Genomic DNA, 20,664 nt, shown 5'->3' with positions numbered 1-20,664 from the left:
TGGGTCAAATGGTAGTTCCGTTCCAAGTTTTCTAAGGAATCTCCATACTGCTTTCCAGATTGGTGGCACCAATTTGCAGTCCCACCAGCAATGTGTAGTGTGCCTTTCCCCCCACATCCTTACCACCATTTGTTGTTCTTTATATTCTTGATAACTGCCATACTTATTGGCATGAGATGAAATCTTAGAGTAGTTTTTATTTGCATTTCTCTAATTACTAGAGATGTTGAGCATTTTTTTTATATATTTGTTGAACAATTGTATATCTTCTTCTGAGAAGTGTCTTTTCAGCTCCTTAGCCCATTTACTTATTAGGTTATTTGTTTTCTTGGTGTTAAGTTCTTTGAATACTTAACACCAAAGATTACTACTCTATCTGATGTAAGTGTGGCAAAAATTTGTTCCCAAAATATAGGCTCTCTGTTACCTCATTGATTGTTTCTTTTGCTGAGAAGAAGCTTTTTAGTTGAATCCAAACCATTTATTGATTCTTGATTTTATTTCTTGTGCTTTAGGAGTTTTGTTAAGGAATCCAGGGCCTTATCCAACATGATGAAAATTTGGGCCTATTTTTTTTATTTGTTATGTGTAGGTTCTCTGATCTAATTCCTATGTCTTTGATCCACTTTGAGTTCTTGTGCATGGTGAGAGATAGGGGTTTAGTTTTATTTTGCTGCATATGGATTTCCACTTTTTCCCAGCACCATTTGTTGAAGAGGCTATCTTTTCTCCAATGTGCATTTTTGGCACCTTTGTCTAGTATAAAATAACTGTTTATATGGGTTTGTCTTGTGTCTTCTAATCTGTACCATTTGTCCACATATCTATTTTAGTACCAATACCATGGCCATTTTTGTTATTATAGCTTTGTATAGTTTAAGGTCTGGTATTGTGAGGCCTCTTGGTTTATTCATCTTGCTAAGGATAACTTTAGCTATTCTAGGTGTCCATTTTTCATTATTTTTCCAAATGAATTTCATGATTGCTTTTTCTATTTCTATAAGGAATGACATTGGGACTTTAATTGGGATCACATTGAATCTGTATAATATTTTCGGTAGTATGGCCTTTTTGACAATATTGATTCTGCCTACCCAAGAACATGGGAGGTCTTTCCATCTTCTAAAGTCTTCTTTAATTTCTTTGTTTAGTGTTCTATAGTTTTCATTGGACAGGTCTTTCACCTCTTGGTAAATTGATTTCCAAGGGTTGTTTTTTGTTTATTTGTTTGTTTTTGAGGTGATTGTGAATTGGGTAGTTTTCCTAATTTCTCTTTCAGAGGATTCATCACTGATGTATAGAAAAGCATTTGATTTGTGAGTATTGATTTTATATCCTGCTTCTTTGTTGAATTCATTTATTAATTCTGGAAGTTTTCTGGTGTAATTTTTTTGGATCCTCTAAGTATAGAATCATGTTTTCAGCAAATAATGATAGTTTGAGTTCTTCTTTTCCAATTCATAACCCTTTAATTTCTTTTATCTAATTGTTCTGGCTAGAATTTCAAGAACTATGTTTAATAGAAGTGGTGAAAGAGGGCATCCTTGTCTTGTTCCCATTTTTAGAGGAAATGCTTTCAATTTTTCTCCATTTAGGATGATGTTGGCCTTTGGATTAGCATAGATAGCTTTTACAATGTTGAAATAAGTTCCTATGTTTCCTAGTTTTTCTCATGTTTTGAACATGAAAAGATGCTGTATTTTGTCAAAAGCTTTCTCTGCATTATTCCTTATCTTTAACTCTTTTGATGTGATAAATTATATTTATTGATTTCCATATGTAGAACCAACCTGTATCCCTGGAATGAACCACACTTGATCATGGCACACTATTTTTTTAAATATGTTTTATTTTTATTTTTTTTAATTTTTTTATTGGTTGTTCAAAACATTACAAAGCTCTTGACATATCATATTTTTGTGTGTGATTTGACAACATTTTATTGAATACTTTTGCATCCATGTTCACTGGGGATATTGGTCTGAAATTTTTTTGCTGTGATATATCTCTGTCTGGTTTTGGAATCAGAGTGATACTAGCCTTGTAGAATGAGTTTGAAAAGGTTCCTTCCTTTTCTATTTCATGGAATAATTTGAGGAGTGTTTGTACTAATTTTTCTTTGGAGGTCTTGTAGAACGCAGCTGAGAATTCATCCGGTCCTGATCTTTCCTTGGTTGGTAGATTTTTAATGGTGTCTTCTAATTTCTTGCTTGAAATTTATCTGATTAAATGGTGTCCGTCCTCTTGGTTCAGTTTGGGTAGGTCAGATGCTTCTAGAAATTTTTCAGTGTCTATTGGAGGTGTTCTATTTTACTAGAGTATAAATTTTCAAGATAGTTTCTAATTATCTTCTGTATTTCAATAGTGTCTGTTATGATAGTTCATTTTGAGCACAAATTTTAGTAATTTTAGTTTTTACTCTCCTTTTCATTAGGGTGGCTAAGTATTTTTCAATTTTATTTATTTTTTCTAAGAACCAGCTTTTTGTATTGCTATATTTTTGAATTGTTTCTTTTGTTTCAATTTCATTTATTTCAGCCCTGATTTTAATTATTTCCTTCTTCTACTTCTTTTGGTGTTGGTTTGTTCCTCTTTTTCTCAGGTTTTGACACGTAATGACAGGTAATTTATTTGTTGACTTTTTCTTCTTTTAATGAATAAGCTTATTGCAATTAACTTTCCTCTTAGCACTGTCTTCATAGTGTCCTAGATTTTTTTTTAAATTGACAATGATTTTTATTTTTCTTTCTTTTTTTTACTTTTTTAATTTTAATTTTTATTTGTTCTAATTAGTTATTTATGACAGCAGAATGTATTTTGACACACTGCACACAAATGGAGCACAACTTCTCATTCCTCTGGCTGTACACGATGCAGAGTGACACTGATCATGCAATTATGCATGGATATATGGTAATAATGTCCATTTCATTCCACCATCCTTCCCACCCCCACAACTGCTTCCCTCCTCTCACTCCCTCTGTCTAATCCAAAGTTTGTTCATTCTTCCCTACCCACCCCCATTAGGGATCAGCATCCACTTATCAGAGAAAACATTTGGCCTTTGGATTTTGGTGTTTGGCTTATTTCACTTATCATGATATTCTCTAGCTCTATCCATTTATCTGCAAATGCCGTCATTTCATTGTTTAAGGCTAAGTCATATTCCACTGTGTATGTACACCACATTTTATTTATCCATTCATCTGCTGAAGGACATCTAGGTTGGTTCCATAGTTAAGCTATTGTGAATTGAGCTGCTATAAACATTGATGTGGCTGCATAAAGTGATGTTTTAATATGCAACTACATTATGGATTGATTACCACATTCAACATAAAGTACATATCTATCAACTCATATAATAACCCCCAAATCTTTATAAGCATGAGGAAGAAAGGAATTGTAACAGCTTAGTATGACGTCTTAAAGTATTCTTTTTTGGTCACAGTCCTCAACATTTATCTTTGCTGCCATTTTTTATGTTAGAACTGGAGCTCATCTCTTTTTATAATTTTTTTTAATTTGAATTTGTTATATATGAAACAGAATGCATTACAATTCACATTAAACATATAGAGCACAATTTTTCATATCTCTGGTTGTACACAAAGCAGAGTCACATCCTTCATGTCTTCATACATGTACTTAGGGTAATGATGACCATCACATTCCACTGTCTCTCCTACCCCTATTCTCCATCCCTTCCCCACCCTCCCCTTTTCCACTTTACCCTATCTAGAGCTCATTTAATCCTCCCATCATACCCCCTGCCCCTGCAGCATATTATGAATCAGCATAATATCAGAGAAATCATTTCTCTTAAATCAGAGAAATCATTCATCTTTTTTTCCCTTTGAGTTAAGGGGGATTGGCTAATTTCACTTAGCATTATATTCTCCAGCTCTATCCATTCACCTTCAAATGCCATGATTTTATTCTCTTTGGATAGTGAATAATTTCCATTGTGTATATATACCACATTTTTTATTCATTCATCTACTGAAGGACATCTAGATTGGTTCCACAGTTGAGCTCTTGTGAATTGTGCTGCTATAAACATTGATGTGGCTGTGTCCCTGTAGTATGCTGTTTTTCAGACCTTAGCTGGATCAAATGGTGGTTCAATTTCCAGTTTTCTAAGGATTTTCCATACTGGCTGCACCAATTTGCAGTGCCACCAGCAGTGTATGAGTGTGCCTTTTCCCCCACATCCTCGCCAACACTTATTATTGTCTGTCTTCATAATGGCTGCCATTCTGACTTGAGTGAGGTGAAATATTATAGTAGTTTTGATTTTCATTTCTCTAATTGCTAGAGATGTTGAACATTTTTTCATATAATTGTTGATTGATTGTATATCCTCTTCTGAGAAGTGTTTGTTCAGGTCCTTGGCTCATTTATTGATTGGGTTATTTGTTAATTTGATGTTAAGACTTTTGAGTTCTTATATATTTTAGAGATTAGTGCTCTATCTGACATGTGTATGGTATGAATTTGTTCCCAAGTAGTCGGTTCTCTATTCACCTCACTGATTATTTCTTTTATGAGAAGAAGCTTTTTAGTTTTAATCCATCTCATTTATTAATTCTTGACATTAATTCTTGCATTAAAATAGTTGGGGCCTAAACTGATATGATAGAGATTTGGGTCTACTTTTTCTTTTAATAAACACAGTGTCTCTGGTTTAATTCCTAAATCATTGATCCATTTTGAGTTGAGTTTTGTGCATGGTGAGAGATAGGGGTTTAATTTCATTTTGTTGCATATGGATTTCCAGTTTTCCCAGCACCATTTGTTGAAGAGGCTATCTTTTCTCCAATGTACCTTTTTGGCACCTTTGTCAAATATAAGATAACTGTAATTTTGTGGGTTAGTCTCCGTGTCTTCTATTCTTTACCATTGGTCTGCCAGTCTATTTTGGTGCCAATACCATGCTGATTTTTTGCTATTGCTATGTATCATAGTTTAAGTTCTGGTATAGCGATGCCACCTGCTTCACTCTTCTTGATAAGGATTGCTTTAGCTATTCTGGGTCTCTTGTTTTTCTTGATAAATTTCATGACTGATTTTTCTATTTTTATGAGGAATGTCATAGGAGTTTTTATTGGAATTTTATTAAATCTGTATAGTGCTTTGGGTAGTATGGTCATTTTGACAATAAGAATTCTGTCTAGCCAAGAACAGTTAGATCTTTTCATCTTCTAAGGTCTTATTTACTTTCTTTCTTTAATGTTCTATGGTTTTCACTGTAGATGTCTTTTACCTCTTTTGTTAAGTTGATTCCCAAGGGTTTTGTTTGTTTGTTTGTTTGTTTTGTTTTTTGACTCTATTGTAAATGAGGTAGTTTTTCTCCTTTCCCTTTCAGAGGATTTGTCACTGATACACGGAAATGCCTTTGATTTATGAGTGTTGATTTTATATCCTGCTACTTAGCTGAATTTATTTACTAGTTCTAGAAGTTTTCTGGTGGATTTTTTGGGGCCTTCATATCATCGGCAAATAGTGCTAATTTAAGTTCTTCTTTACCTATCCATATTCATTTAATTTCTTCCATGTGTCTAATTGCTCTGGCCAGTGTTTTAAGAACTATGTTAAATAGAAGTGGTGAAAGAGTGCATCCCAGTCAGGTTCCAGTTTTCAGAGGGAATGCCCTCAATTTTTCTCCATTTACCATGATGTTAGCCTGGGTCTTAGCATAAATAGTTTTTACAATGTTGAGATATATTCCTATTATCCCTAGTTTTTCTAGTGTTTTGAACATGAAGGGATGCTGTATTTTGTCAAATACATTTTCTGCATCTATTGAGATGATCATATGGTTCTTATCTTTAAGTCTATTGATGTGATAAATTACATTTATTGATTTCCATATATTGAACCAAACTTGCATCCCTAGAATGATCCCCACTTGATTGTGGTGCATGATCTTTTGATATGTATTTGATTTACCAGAATTTTATTGAGAATTTTTGCATCTATATTCATGGGAGAAACTTGTCTGAAGCTTTTTTTTTTTTTTTTTTTTGCCTGGTTTTGGAATCAGGGTTATATTGAACTCATAGAATGAGTTTGGAAGTGCTGCCTCTTTTTCTATTTCCTGAAATAGATTGAAAAAATGGTATTAGTTCTTCTTTAAAGGTCTTGTAGAACTCAGCTATGTATCCATCCAGTCTTGGGCTTTTTTTTTTTTTTTGCAGGGGTGGGGGGGTGTTTGCTAAGCTTCTGGTGGCATCTTCTATTTCATCCCTTGATATTGATCTGTTTAAATTTTGTTTACCATTTGATTCAAATTGGGCAAATAATATGACTCTAGAAATTTGTTGATGCCTTTAACATTTTCTATTTTATTGGAGTATAAGTTTTCAAAGTAATTTCTAATTATCGTCTGTATTTCTGCAGTGTCTGTTGTGATATTTCCTTTTTCATCACATATGTTAGTAATTTGAATGTTCTCTCTCCTTCTCTTCATTAACATGGCTAAGGATCTGTCACTTTTATTTATTTTTTCAAAGAACCAACTTTTTGTTTTGTCATTTTTTTTCAGTTGTTTCTTTTGTTTCAATTTCATTGATTTCAGCTCTGATTTTAAGTATTTTCTGTTTTCTACTGCTTTTAGTGTTGATTTGTTCTTCTTTTTCTAGGGCTTTGAGATGTAATGTTGAGTCATTTATTTATTGACTTTTTTTCTTTTAAAGAATGAAGTCCATGCAATGAACATTCCTCTTAGAATTGCTTTCATGGTGTCCCAGAGATTTCAGTATGTTGTATCTGTGTTCTCATTCACCTCTAAAAACTTTTAAATATCCAATTTGATCAAGTCTTCTGCAATCCATTGTTCATTCAATAGTATACTATTTAGTCTCCAGGCGTTAAAGTAGATTTTATTTCTTATTTTATCATTGATTTCTAATCTCCTTCCATTATGATCTTATAGAATTCAGGATAGTATCTCTACTTTTTTATATTTGTTAAGAGTTGCTATGTGGCATAATATATGGTCTGTAAGGATCCACGTACTGCTGAGAAGAAAGTGTCATAGGATGAAATATTCTATGTGTTAGTTAAGTCCAAGTTATTGATTGTATTATTGAGTTCTATAATTTCTTTTTTCAGTTTTTGTTTGGAAGATCTATCCAGTGGTGAAATAATTGTATTAAAGTCACTCAAAATTATTGTGCTGTGGTCTATTTGATTTGACTCTTGAACTTGAGAAGAGTTTGTTTGATGAATGTAGATTCTCCATTCTTTGGGGAATATATATTTATAATTGTTAAGTCTTATTGGTGTATGGTTCCCTTGAGCAGTATGTAGTGTCCTTCATTATCCCTTTTGATTAACTTTAGCTTGATATCTACTTTATTTGATATGAGGATGAAAACCCGCCTGCTCACTTCCAAAGTCCATGTGAGTGGTATGATTTCTTCCAACCTTTCACCTTCAGTCTGTGGATCTCTTTTCTTATGAGTCTTTTGAAGGCAGCATATTGTTTTTTTTTTTCCCCAATCTGCTACTTCTATGTCTTTTGATTGGTGAGTTTAGGCCATTAATATTTAGGGTTATTATGAAGATATGGTTTGCACTCTCAGCCATTTCTTTTTATTTTTGGTATTTAACTTGACTTGGTTTTTTTCTTTGATTAGCCTTTCCTTTAGTGTAGTTCCTGCCTTTGCAGATTTTCATTGTTGTTTTTCATTTCCTCCTCAGGGAATATTTGGCCAACAATGTTCTGTAGTGCAGGCTTTCTTGCTATAAATTCTTTTTTTTTTTTTTTTTTTTTTTTTTTTAGTGTTTGGTGGACACAACATCTTTATTTTATTTGTATGTGGTGCTGAGGATCGAACCCAGTGCCCGGCGCATGCCAGGCGAGAGCGCTACTACTTGAGCCACATCCCCAGCCCTATAAATTCTTTTAACTTTTGTTATAATGAGAGGTTTTTAGTTCCTCATCAAATCTAAAGCTTCATTTTGCTGGATATAAGATTCTTGATTGGATTTCTTTTTTTTTTTTTCAGAGCTTGCTATATGTTGTTCCAGAATCTCCTGTCTTTGAGGATCTGGATTGAAAAATCTGCTGAGATCCAAATTGGTCTCTCCCAAAATGTGATCTGATTCCTCTCTCTTGAGTTCTTTAAAATTTTATCCTTATTCTGTATGGCTAGGCATTTTCATTATAGCATGTCTTGGTGTAGATCTGTTTTAATTTTGTACATTTGGTGTCCTATAAGACTCTTGTATTTGATTTTAAAATTCATTCTTCATGGTTGGTAAATTTTCTGATATTATTTCATTGAAGAGATTGTGCATTCCTTTGGTTTGAATATCTGTGCCTTCCTGTATCCTGATAAATCTTAGATTTGGTTTTTTGATGTTATCCCATAACTCTTGGGTGTTCTGTTCATGGTTTCTTACCATCTTCACTGTGTGGTCAACTTTATTTTCAAGGTTGTATATTTTGTCTTCATTATATGAGGCTCTGTCTTCCAAGTGATCTAGTCTGTTGGTGATGCTTTCTACTGAGTTTTTTATTTGGTTTATTGTTTCCTTCATTTCAAGGATTTATGGGGTTTTTTGCTGTTGTTGTTTTGTTTTGTTTTGTTTTTTCACAATCTCTCTTTCTTGAAGTTGTCTTTTGCTATCTATATTTGCTCTCTTACCTCTTAGTTGAAGTGATAATTTTTTTGCCTGTATTTGCTCACTTAAGTCATTCTTTAATTTGCAGTTCATTTTAATTATGTACATTCTCCTTCTCTGACATTTCATCAATATCACTGTCCATGGGTTCTGTTATTGTAGTATCCTGGTTTGTTTAGCGCACTTTCCTTCCTTATTTTTTCATGTTATCTATGTGTCTTCCTCTCTTGCAGTGCAGATATGAGGTATTGTAGCTTCTACCCCATAATCTTGTAGTGTTCCTGCAGGTTACCAATATCTCACCTTTAAGGGGGTTATCAATGTTTACATCATCCATTGTGACCAATATGCAACCATAATTCAATTAGTTTTTATTCTGACATTTACAGTTTTTTCACTATAAACAGAAATGAGTTTGGTTATCTTCCACCATATAGCCAGTAGACTTGCAGTAGGATTTATAGCTTCTAATAGTGGATGGGTGGGTAAGATGTGTTGTTTTTGAGGTAGGCTATGAGAATATTAGATTATAGAACTAATGAAAGGGTAATCAAAAGAAGTTGGCTGTTAGCCTCAGTCAGTGCCCCAAGGTGGAAGCTTCACCAGCTAAAGATGGCAGAGGTGGCAGCAGAGGTAACCCAAGATGGCAGTGGATGTACCTCAAGGCAGAAGCAAATGCTTTCAGAGATGAGGCTGGAAGGACGGGCTGTGCAATGGTGTTGTGTGATCTATTTGGTGATGCCTCAGTGTGGCATTCAGTGCTGCAATAGGCAGCTGCCTCCTGGCCCTGTTTGATGTCCCACAGTGGAGAATACCATGTGGGGAGGGCTCTGGCAGTGGGTGCAGTGTCCCAAGATGGAGGCAGTTTGGGTGGATCCACATGGTGAATAGTGAACTGCAGTGGCGCTGTGTTCCTCCTCATGTGGGCTCACACTGAGTCTTTAGAAACAAATCGAATATATGTTTATAGTGGAAAATGTTTGAAGATTGATAATTTAAGTCCCGAATGATAGAGATTCTCCCACTATAGGTTGTGTATCAGTTTGGATCTCATCAGCAAAGAGAAAGAACACTCACTGGGAATTAAGACAATTTAGTGAAGGTGTGGAGAGTTTAAAGATGTTGCAGAATCCAGATACTAGCAACCTGGAGACCAACACTAGGTGTCCATGCAAAGGGAAGATAATGTCTACAGAACAGCTGGTAAGTAGAGGAAGGGATCATCAATAGAATATACATGGTCACAGAGGAGGCCGCCACTACCAGGCCTGAGGCAGGGTATGGAGAAGAAATACCCTGAACCCTGTCCCCACCTATACTTTGATTTACTGCTGCTGTCCTTCATTTGCTGAATCCAGCCTGAATCCAGAAAGCAAGAAGGCTCAGATCATGTAGTCCACAGATATTCACTCCTTAGAACTCAGAGCAAAAATAGTCATAGAAAATTGATCTAGGGGCAAGGGGGGAAATGGAAATTGGTGTTTAACCAAGAATCTACATACACTTTCCAATTCAGCATCCATTCTTGCGTAACAGAGAGGAATTCACAAAGCTCATCTATTACCAAATCATCACAAGGTGACATTAACATAATCATCCTCTCCATGGGTCCTAAATTGCAACATTAGCTATATAAGCTAAAAAACATTGGAGGGAAAATGAATCATTTGACATGAGACACAACTATTGTAATACCTGTCTTTAGCAAATCACAAGAGCAAATATCTCCCTTCCTCTACCTAATTCCCTTTATCTGGCCCAGAGACTTAGTTGTTCAGGATTCTTTACATTGTGGGGCTAGTTAAAAATTTATTTTCCCGAATGCACGTATCTGTTGGTCTTGACCTCAACAAGCTGTCCTAATTCTATTACTAGTATTATTGGACATGAAAATATAAATAAATTCCTCAGGAAGTCTCTAGGTACAAGGATGGTCGTCTTTTTCTGCTTTGTGTAAGGGTAACTCAATTTTGTATAGTAATTTGGATAAACCACCAAGGTATGAAAATTGATCCCCTTATTTTCTTTTCTGTACAGTAGGAAGTAAGTCCAAAGCAGCTAGCTGGAAGTCTCATGTTTCAGATTAACAGAATCATAATATGGTTGTTGGCTTAGGCGTATCTCACTTTTTCTCCCTACCACTCTCTCTTCTTCCCATACAGAGAGTGACAATCCAAGTTATTATAGCTGGGAAGAAAAATATTGTGAATGGATTATTGGACAATATAATGAGAAGGCAGACCTCTTCTCCATCCATTAAGGAAGAAACAGTACAATGTAGTCTGCTATATTAAGGCATATGTTATAACCTGTAGGACAGAACCCCACATTTTCTGGGTTTATCTTTTCCTCTCCAAGAAAGCACTGCAATTAAGTCATCAGTTGGCTATATATACCATTCTATCAAGCCAGCTGATTTTGAGTGATGGGTACATAATAATATCAGTGAATTCTGTGGTCTGTTCCCTACCATTCTTCATGAGTGGTAAAATGAATTCTTAAATTAGAAGTAATTAAGAACTTCTAATTAAAGAATTATTCCATAGAACAATGAATAAGGCACTTTACTAAGTGTCTGACAACACAGGCAGAAATGTCATATGAAAAAAAAATGGCAGAAGTATTGTAGGAAGGAGTGGTCAGTCTGTGTCCATAGTAGCTCTGTCTGTATCCAGCATAACTCCATCTCTTCATGCAGGAAGGATTTCTTTGTAATCAATCAGCCACTGAAAAATAATATTATATTGTTTCAGAATTAGCCTCTTCTTTTAGCATTGGGCACACAATCAGTATTGGTGAGTTCACACTTTTCTCCATCCTTGCCAAGACAACCACTTGGTATATGGTCCCATTGAACAAGAACCAGGAATCTGAAAATAAATATACTGAGAGCTCCCAATGGATCTTGTTTGTCTTATTATTGAGATACTCCTCTGTGGCAGATGATATGATTAAGGCATTTAAATGTGATACATATATCTTGGCACATTGTGCATATTTCAATAGACCAAACCATATAATTTCCCCCACTCCTGGCTTTCTTCTCAATAATCTTCTAATGTGGTCTTTTAAAAGTCTCTGATCAGTCAGTAATCCATGAGGAATCACTCAGAAATTAGTGGGGACATGAACTTTTCTAAATAAAATATATAGTCAAAATTATTGCTAATATATCTGTAAACTAGAGACATTTCACTTCTTTCTGTCAGGACTCTCCTGGTGTAGGACTATAAGGCAGTAGTGGCCTATATCTAGTTGGTCATTGCTACACACCAGGCAGACCCATTCTTATGTTAATTGGTGAATAGAGTCCTCTTCTGTTTTTGCAAAACAACTCATGATTTCACATTGGGGAAATGAGGAATAATAATAAAGCAGTTAAATGGAGTACAGTTGGTGATTCTTTCTGTGTGAGCTCCTTGTGCCTTCCAAACCAGTGTAGGCCTGATCTTGCAAATACTATTTCCATTAATAATGGGATACTTCTGTACCTGAGTAGCTTATGATTTTCTGGATCAAAAAATATTGGATAGGTAGCTGTTGTGGCCAGGTCACGTGGTATCCTGTAGTTGGGGGAAAAAGAAGCCAGGAGCTTCTTTTCAAATGGAATTGTTATAGGCAAAAGAGATCATATGGCTTTATTTCAAATTCTTTATGAGTCTGCTCTGTGATTTCCCTCCAGTGGCTCCATATTGCTACCTTATCTGTCACAGACACGTCAACTGTATGACAATCCAGACTTCAAAACAGCTGCACAAGAGAAGGAACCTTATGCTAAGGCCTCACTTTTCCTGAATTCTACCTAAATTTGTGGCTTTTTATTATTCAGTAAATGAACAGAAAAAGTCCATCCAAATCAGGTGTTTATTATCTTCAAATTCCAGATAGTCACACCAAACACACTGCTTCTTTTTTCATGCTAAGTGGTGTGAGCTGCAGCTGATAATATTCTTAACTTTAGAGGGTACTTCCTCACATACCTTAAACCACTGGATTGCTAGAATCTTCCTGATAGGACAGTTTTCTGTTTGGTAGAGTTCATCTCTCAGCCTCTGGAATTCTTTTTATTATTATTATTTTTAATGTATCTAGGGTAATGGTTCCTTTCTAGTCAAATCTAACAAGAAAAATATCATTATGCTGACAGTGTGGCAATAGTTTCAGAGTCACATGATTTTTAAGAAAACTCAGCACTACTATATATTAAAGAGCAAGTTATAGATATAAACAAGATTTTGAAAATGTACTGCTATATGAGGTGAATAGCTTCTGAATACATCCATATTCAGAATATATATATTTTTGCTCAATATATATGGGAATATATATATTGCTCATATATATTGAGCAAAATACAGAATAAATATATATTAGATATTAGGACATTTGATTTATTTTCTCCAGTAAAAATACCACACAAGTACTAAAAAGAGTTAAATTTCATAATAACACACAATAATCCCTATGATCCATCTGATTTTTACATCAGTCAAATAATAGTAATAAACAGAGAGATGAAATGAACCATGTCCTCTGTATCTCTCTTGTTTTTAATGGTGACTGTAGTTTCTTTATGGGGTTAAATTCTGCTCTTCATTCAGTAACTGGAAAATAACTACAATTTATTTTAACCCAAACCATAAAAAAATGTTGTATCTCCATTTATCACTAGACCTCCATGGCCTAATTCCAAGTGTGACCCAAGGGCGATAGTAAAATTGTGAATTTTTAAGATTTACTGTCAATTTAGAGCCACTATTTAATAATCACTGGAATGTATAGGTATTCTTTGCTCTGGACACATTTAACCTAATATTCAACAGAAAGTTTCCTGAAAAAGGCTTGGAAGAAAATATACATCATTCACTGTAGTCTTATCTTCAAGTTTCTTCCTCATAAGGACCTTTATCCTCAATAAAGAAGTGACAGGTCTTTGAAGCGACTTCCAAGTCCATGAACTAGGTAAATAGTCATGTAGGCCTGGTTTTTTGAGAAGAATCATGCTTCCTACCTCTGAACAAAGGATTGTTTGTATTTTATAGATCAAGTAATTCTTTTGCATCCCTCTGTGTGTTGTGAATAAGACTGTTATCAACTATATGGCTATAACAACAGATTCCTGTGAGTGAAAACATTGTTTTACACTCTCGTCCTCAAATTCTTATTTTGGTAATTGCATTCACTCTGTCTTTGAGGGCCAAACACCGGTATTCCAGAATCCAATTATTTCCACTGAACTCTGAAGCCTAGTTCCATGAACATGTTCCAGGGCCTTTTCTAGGAAGATAGCCTCTCTTTATCAAGGTGTTTTTCTTACTCCTAGGTGAAAAGAATACCTTCAAAGAGGGCTGTCTTGAAGGGAATACTTGGCATATAGTTAGCAGGTTGCATATAATTGATGCACTGAAACATTTGTATATTCCACTGTCTTTAGGCTCTTCTTCTATTGGATATCCAGGAAATGCAAATATATCAAGTTAATTGACTTTAGCAAAGTACAGATCTCAATTAATCAGCCTTCCAAATTATTAACATTGCTTTGGTTGCTTAAAAATATATTTACAAAAAATTCTTATTGAGAGCATCTAAATTGATAAGTTCCTCTGGGCCAGTATTTATATTTAGCTCCTTATGATATAAAATGCTTGGAATACATTTAAATACGTGTTCCTCAGCCATCTATTTCATGGTCAATTTTGACAAGATCTTTCCATTTTATTGGCTTTTATCATGTCTGCTCTAAAAATAGACACTGCAATTCTTTCTCTGGTCCATGGAGAATAACAGGGAAAATAGAGTAAAAAAAAAATAACTGTTGGAACCACTTAGTTTGTTGAGATGGTCATATTGACTTTTGACCTCAGGAGATTCAGCAGAGAAATTGACAACCAGTTAATCTTGCAGATGATTTTAACTGGTCACCTATTTTCTTACTCTGACAGGATTTCCTCCACCAATAAAATCAATGCTGTCAAGTTTTAGAGAGAATCCAATATTTCTGATCTGTGGAAATAATGTGACGTAGACAATGCCCTAATCATTGTTTAGTAGTATGCTGTCTATTGGGTATGACTCATATCTTTATTCCTTTGTACAACCTATGCTTACTTCAGCTAATGCTTTAAGTTTTCTCTCACTTTTTACAGATACACATGCAGTGACCTTATCAAAAGCACTTACATCTCTGAATCATAGCTTTGCCCAAAAGCTGCATTTTTTTCCTAAAACATAAAAAAGTTCATAACTATAATCTTCAATTTTATTCATTTCTACTTAACAGTCTGCTATGCATGTAGCAGTAAGATTAAATTGTCTGCCCTTACATGCAAAGAAAAGAAAAACCCATCCAACACAGCAAGTACTGAAGAGTCCCATCATATTTATTAACATTAGTATAAAGAACAAATTATAAATTCAAGATTGTAGAAGTTGTCATAGTTACAGAAGAAATTGCACCAGGAATGGAAATAAGGGTATATCTTGTTCTAAATCTGAGTGATAGTTCCAAAATATATTCAGTGCATAAAAAATCAACAAGTTGTGCACATACATAAGTACTCCATGCATTACCACTGATTTTTTCCTTTGCTGCTAGTGTTGCTGGGTTTTTTCCTAACATTTTTCCTACATTTTAAATGTAAGATGCTCTGCCTTGTTGCCCAGGGCACTGCCTCTTTATATCATCCTATAATATGCTTGGGACCCATTACTCTAAGTTTCACAGCATGTTACGAGGAAATAAAGCAGGAGTGCCTATATTTTCAGTGCAGGGTTTTTAAAGTTTTACAAAGATTTTAGAGAAAAGTGGTTTTTAAACTTTTTTTATATATTTAGACCCTTTACCTTCCATCTCTCTCTAAATTCTCTCAGAAGAAGACATAGCACTATACCCAGTTCTTCTTCCTTTCTAGTCTTAGGCCAGGAGGTGTGTTCTATATCGTTGTGTCAAGACACTATCCCCACTTTTCTCTCATTCTCAGAACTCTTTCTTCATTATTTACATACATGTCTAAATGCAAAGCCAAAAAGAAGAATTTTTCAAAATGTGTTTCCACTACTTCCATTATACATAAAATCTGGATACATCGAATTATAATTTAAGATATACCCCCAGGTCTAAAAGTCTAGGAAGTACTATCTATATAGCTAATAAATTATTTCCTATTACTTATTTCCCCAAAGCTTCCTTGACCCTTAGCTGCTTTATCCAAGCTTGATAAGCTCCCAGTAAGTACCTTGTAAATAATTATTCAAATGACATTAGTTGAGTAATTAATTTTGAAAGGCTTCTTCAAAGATTTACAATGGTACCAACTTTCTGCATACTGTCAACTATCTTTTTTATTACATTTAAGCTAGTTGTGCAAGTCAGGGTTCTGAAAGTTTGTATGTGTGTTGTGTGTATATAATCCATACTTTAACAGCAGTTAATTCAATGTTGACAAGAAAGCCACATGTGGTTATTAGAATAAAATATTTTTGACAATTCATACCCTTTGAGTCCCAGTAACATTTGGTTCTTTTTCATTGTAAAGAAAGAATATATTTTAAATAGAGAGTGAACAGCTACCTTATAGACTTTAAAATATTTTAGTAAACATTGGAGTAAGCCAATTGAATCAGATTCATTGCATGATCATTATAAAAAGAAAAAAAAATCCTGAAAACTGAATGAAAAGTAACTGATTCATTTCACTCAAAACTACAATAACATCAATAAAGAAAATTAAAGAATATATAAAGAAATAGTGTTCCTGTGTTCATTTTTGGAAGAGTTGTTATTGTTAACTACCCAAAGAATTCCATAATGTTGTGCTATTTATATTAAAATATTAATGTTCTTTTCTCTTCATAAATAAAAAAAATCCCAGCATTCATATGGAATCATAAAAGACTTTGAATAATCAAAGCTGTCTTGATAAAAAAGAAAAAAGCTAAAGCATCACATTTTCTATTTTAAGTATACTGTAAACCTACAGTAGTTAAAACATTATAATACTGGCATCAAGGAAGTCATTAGATAAAAGGAGAAGAAAAGAGTCCAGAAATCAGACTACACTCATGATAAACTGATCTTCAACAAGGGTTCCAAGAATACACAATTGGATTAAGATAGTCTTTTCAATAAATGGTGCTGGGAAAACCAAATATTCACATACAGAAGAAAGAATTTGGATCCTTACCTTATATAATACACAAAAATAAACTTAAATAGATTACAATGAAGCAGAAGACCTTAAACTGTAAAAGTACTAGGAGAAACTATAGATATAGGAGAAACTCTTCTTAAAGTTGGTCTTGGCAATGATTTCTTCAATACAATACCAAAAGCACAGACAAAAAAATTAAAAGTGTGCAAGTGATACCATATAGAATTAAAAAACTTTTGGAAAACAAAGAAAATAATTTCCAAATTTAAAAAAATAGTTGTAGATGGACACAATACCTTTATTTCACTTTTTGTTTGTTTGTTTTTATTATTGTTTATTACTTTTTATTTTTTAATTTGGTGCTGGGGATTTACCCCAGTGCCTCACATGTACTAGGCAAGCTCTCTACCACTGAGTACAACCCCATCCCATAATTTACAAAATTAAGGAGTAATCTACATAATGTAGGAAAATATTTGCAAGCTATATATCTGATAAGGGTTAACATCCAAAATATATAAAGAAATCCTACAATTAAAAAGTAAAAAGAAAGAAAATGTAGCCCAGTTAAAACTTGAGCAAAGGACTTAAATACATCTTTTCCAAAATGGATGTACAAATGACTAGTAGGCATACAAAAATATGTTTGACAGCACTAATCACTAGAGAAATAGAAGTTAAAAGCACAACAATATATTGCTTCACACCACTTCAAATGACTATTACAAAACTAAAAAATAGTAAGTATTGGCAAAAAAAAAAAACATGAAGAAATTGGGAGCCTACACACTGCAAAAATGTGAAATACAGCAATGACCATGTAAGTGAATATGGAGGTTCTGCAAAAATTCAAAAATAGAACTACAATATTATCTGGAAGTCCCACTTCTGAGTATATGCCAAAAAGAATTAAACCAAGGTTTCAAATAAATATCTATGATTCTAGGTTCATTGCAGCACTATTCCCAATGATGACATTATGGATCCAGCACAGACATCTCTTGACAGATGATTACATAAAGAAAATGTGGTACATTCACATACAATGGAATGTTACTCAGCTCACTGAAAAAAATCCTGCCATTAGAACCCTATACCCAATGTAATAAATCAATCACAAAAGGACAAATGCAAAAGTATTTAAGTTATTTATGTTATCCAAAATAGTCAAAGAATCATATCTGGAATGGTGGTTATTGGGAGACACAGGCTGGAAAATGGTATTTCATGTTTAATAGGAATAAAATTTCATTTATGCAAAGTGACTTAATTCTAGATTTATGCTACATAGCATAGCGCATTTTATGAGCAATACTATAGTGTGCACTCACAAATGTGTTAGGAAGGTAAAATTCAGGGTATGTGTTCTTACTAAAACCAAAAAGTAAATGTACAAAAGGAATGGTGTAGAGATGATGTGTGTGTTTATTATCTTCTATTGTGATGATGGCTTCATGGATGTATGCATGTGTCCAACTTCAGCAAACTGAATACACTGAATATGTGCAGTTTATTGTACATCAATTGTATCTCTATAAAACTTGTTTTTATTAAAACATGGTTGATGATATGATTTGGTATTTGATGAGCCTTATATATCAGTGAATATGAAGATATCATTAAAACCATGTATAATTTTTCTAGAAATCTTTTCTAGTTGAGATCAATTGAAATGTGATTTTTGGCAACTTGTAACTTGAAATTAGTGTTGGTCCTTTAGTTATGTACTTAACTTTTTTTAAAAAACCTGAGCCTGAGCCATTTAGATCATTTAATAGAATAGAACTATAAGTTTTGTGTCATTGTCAACCTTTAGCTGTTGTGTTTCAAAATTCATTTTTTGACCCTGGTATGTGAAGTTCTTGAGGAAAGGATCTATGCCTCCTTTGACTCTGGGACATGGTGCCCAGCCAATGGTGACACCATGATAAATGTTCAAAGGCTGTGTGTAGGAATCTCTGTAATGTTTGCTAAGGTCTAGTGAGGCCCTGATGTAGTGCACAGAGAAGAGATTTGTGACTTTTCTAGGACAACTTGGTTGTTTAACTTTTATCAAAGTTTTCAAGTTTTCTGCATGACAGGATTTCAAGTGTTTAAATTTTTGGCAAAGTGACATAAATCAAAAATATAAATTAAAAAAAAGCTCAACTTATCCCTTTTAAATGAAGGAGCTGACAATTTTGTGATTTATAAGTATTTAAGCTGTCACTGGCCACCCAGCGTCTTGCTAATGATTTTCCCCTTTAGATGACAAATCCCACTGATTAACTGTCCTAATTGCTACTGTGCACATCCTTCCTTAGCAGGAGTCTGAGTAATGTGCAAGATATTTTTTAACTAGAAATTTGTTTGAGACTTTAAATATACCCCCCAAAATAATTATAAATATATTCATAATACTTAAATATACTTTGTGGTTTGTTAAAAGGACAAGAAACTTAGATGTGTTCAGTGATTTTTATGGGCTAAACTTTAGGATAAGTGTCTAATACCTATGATAACACATGTAAAATAAACATTTTGAAGAAAGATTATAGACATAACCAAAAGGTTTAGCATTCCAAGGAAAATTTACTTTTGAATTATTTAAAAAATTAACTGTCTTATAAGACTTAAATTCTGTATACCATATCCATGACACTTATCAATTTATACAATAAAGTTTCCAAAAATAACACTAATTGATTAAGGGTTATACATAGAAAAGCAAAATTAATTGTTGAAACATCATTTGTTTTGTTTCTTTCCTTTTTATGTCAAAATAAAGGATTATTATATTTCTTCATTACCTCCTGTTAATGAAGATTCTAATAATTTATTTAGGGTAATTTATATAATTACGCTAACTTATAGTTTTTGATTAATTTAGAAGTGGTATTCAGCGAATCTACACATGATATACCAAATAGATAAATTGGGTTTTAGTCAATAATTAAAATTATGGAATTATAAATATATATTCCAATTTTGTTATTCTAATGGTGTTATTCATAGGAAGTCTGATTTGAGAAAATAGAAACTATCTAAAGAGTAAAGGCCCAAAACAGGAAGCTAAATTAAATGACTATTGTAATAATTCATGTGAACAGTGAGGGTCATCTGACCCACAGCAGCTTGTTTTCAAAACGAACAAACAACAAACATAATTTCAATGGAACTATAAAAGAGAATGAGAGCATTACTGCTTCTGGGAAGATGGCGTAGACATTTTTTTCTCTATTTCAAAATTTAAAAAAATGTAAAACTTAAAATCCTGAATATTATATATAAAGCAGACATAAGAAGACTCAGAAAGTTGGAAGGAAAAATAGAGGGGCTAGTAAATGCCAGACCTGAGAAATGATAAGATGGTGCGCTCTCAGAATTTTCTTTTTGTATCATCTATATCAGAATGTCTTCAGGGGAAGATGACAATTCTTTATCACCAATGGAGCAGACAATAAAAAAAAAAACACCAAGGAAAATTTTTCTTATCTAAATAAAGGGAAAAGGTGGCCAAGATGGATGGGAAAGACGGAAAACTTGTGGACAGGAGCTACTCTACTCTAATATAACACTACAACAAAACAAACATGGCCCGATCCACACCATCAGGAACAAAGTTCCAATAGAAGGAATAGATGTCCACTCTTGCTACTCAACAATCCACACTCAAATTCTTTTTCTTTCAGGTGTCATCAGAAATAGCTGAATGGGAAACCAGAACTTTCATACCTGCCAAAAAGTACCTTTACCCCATCGTGTCAATGGAGACAAGAAGGGGCACCTGCACATTCATCCCACCCAGTAATTACAAGGGAACCCTCCAATCACTCACTAAGGTCATCTCAAGGAAGAACTAGTGCAGAATCAAAGTAGGCACCACTACTTGTGATAAAAA

At 33.8% G+C, this 20,664-nt stretch overlaps 1 pseudogene; it reads right to left on the bottom strand.

Annotated features, from left to right (window-relative positions):
* Positions 1-9,556, bottom strand: part of LOC113178676 (tRNA methyltransferase 10 homolog A pseudogene) — a 154,429-nt pseudogene extending 144,873 nt beyond the window's left edge.
* Positions 9,557-20,664: the final 11,108 nt, after the last annotated feature.

Source organism: Urocitellus parryii, chromosome 14 (assembly GCF_045843805.1).
Source record: "Urocitellus parryii isolate mUroPar1 chromosome 14, mUroPar1.hap1, whole genome shotgun sequence".
Classification (NCBI taxonomy): domain Eukaryota; kingdom Metazoa; phylum Chordata; class Mammalia; order Rodentia; family Sciuridae; genus Urocitellus; species Urocitellus parryii.
The sequence above is the reverse complement of the archived record's forward strand: the minus strand, read 5'-3'. Positions and strand labels throughout refer to the sequence as shown.